Source organism: Triticum dicoccoides, chromosome 3B, assembly GCF_002162155.2.
Source record: "Triticum dicoccoides isolate Atlit2015 ecotype Zavitan chromosome 3B, WEW_v2.0, whole genome shotgun sequence".
NCBI lineage: Eukaryota > Viridiplantae > Streptophyta > Magnoliopsida > Poales > Poaceae > Triticum > Triticum dicoccoides.
The window spans coordinates 678,621,404-678,623,342 of NC_041385.1; the positions used below are offsets into that span (position 1 = coordinate 678,621,404).

Below are 1,939 nucleotides of genomic sequence, written 5' to 3' on the forward strand. Positions count from 1 at the left end.
GCGTCACCACCTCGCCTCCGCCCATCGCCTCGCCGCCGCCTCCTCCTGAGCCCGCGCCCGGCTTTGCCTTCTGCCCGACCGACAGCGAGCTCGTCTCCTTCTACCTCCGCCCAAGAATCTCCTGCCAGCCCCTCCCGGACGCCGCCAAGCAGTTCTTCCACGAGGCAGACGTATACGCCACAGATCCGGCTTCCCTCGTCTCCGGCCGCCTGCCAGGACCGGCGAGGGCTCAAGGGGAGAGCAAGAACTGGTACTTCTTCAGCCTCGTGAAGCCCAAGAGCGCCCAGAATAGCCGCAAGTCTCGGACCGTCGGAGGAGGCAAGGGCACATGGAAACAAGAGCGAGGGAATGACGTCGTCGACGCCGAGGGCCACGCCGTCGGCCGCTTCGAGAAGTTCACCTACACACCCAATCCCAAGGAAGACAAGAAGCCGCCGGAGTGGCTCATGATGGAGTTCAGCGTCGGTCAGGAAGACGGCGGCCAGCCGAGGCCGGTTCTTTGCCTCTGCAAGATCTACCAGAGCCCGCGATTCCTCCGCGTCCGCGCGCAAGAGGAAGACGCCGGACGACGGCCCTCGGCTTTCTCCGTCATCTCTGCACGCGTCTGCGCCCAAGAAGAGCAAGCCCCCCATGGACGAATCATCCGCAGCCAGGCGGCAGCTCCTGTTTCCGTCGTTGCTTCCTCCATCAAATCTGCCGCCGCCCGTGCCTTCGCCCCCTCCTTCCGCACCAAATCCCGTGGTGGAACTGGAAGACGACTTGGCGAAGATTCTTGCGGACCCAGAGATGAACTGGTCCTGGGAAGAGCTATCTGCGCCCTTGCCCTGCTCAATGACGGCAGTGGCACCGGCCCTGCTGGGATCCTGCCATGGAAGTCAGTGCGCCTAACAGAGTTCTTGCATACAACGGCCATCTCTGAAGATGTTCACCTCCGGCCTCTCTACTGCTTCAGTTATTCGGCTAAGTCACTTAGTTAAACTAGTCACAGCCTTTAGTGTTACGCTTACTGTTTGCTAAAGGCAATTCATAAGCATTATACTCTATTAGTCTATATCATATACTCTACGACATCATGGCTCAGTTTTGGGAGCAATATATCATGCCAAATTTTGTAGCTTCTCACCCGAGGGCAGTTATGAATTACTTTTGACTCTTGGCTGTGCATTCTGTGATGGAATTACTGTTTGGTATGGTATCTTAACTAGGACATGATATGTCCCCAATCCTCCACTGTTAGGTTTGATGATATCTTGTGTTGTGCAATATGGATCTTAATTTCTGCAGTACATAAATGTCAGCTGAACCTTGTTTCCCCTTTTCTCAATTTAGCATTGCTACTGATTCGTTGAATATATGCCGTGTCCTGTTGTTCTCCATAAGCTTTGTTAATTCTGCAGTACCTCTGTTCTAGGCTAGAAACAGTTTAGTTTTGCTTACCAGGGACTGGAACTACTGTATGCTGCAGCCGGACTTATGAATGCTCATCTGTTTTTTCTGAATGCAGTCGGACTTATGAATGTTCATCTGTTTTTTGTGAATGCAGTCGGACTTATGAATGTTCATCTGTTTTTTGTGAATGCAGCCGGACTTTTGTAACTTTTTTCATCTGTTTTTTCTGAATGCAGCCGGACTTTTGTAACTTCTTTCTTGTTGGATTTCTGGGCATTACTGTAGAATGGTCAAAATTTGTAGCTCTACTGCTGAGTGAACTGAAGATGTGCTTGGTACTTTACGTGTGCTCAGAACTTAAATATGTGTTTTGTTTATAAAATAAAAATCCTGACACAATTTGTGGCTGCTGTTTTCTAGATGGGTCTTGTACATTCAGTATTTTTTTGCCTGACACTTTAACATACATCATATGTTGTTTGGAGGATACAGGTGTTGTTCATTGTTGGATTTCTGGGCGTTACTCCACAACGATCTTACAGAATCTGTA

At 50.3% G+C, this 1,939-nt stretch overlaps 1 pseudogene; it reads left to right on the plus strand.

Annotated features, from left to right (window-relative positions):
• Window positions 1-1,155, plus strand: part of LOC119277805 — a 1,609-nt pseudogene extending 454 nt beyond the window's left edge.
• Window positions 1,156-1,939: the final 784 nt, after the last annotated feature.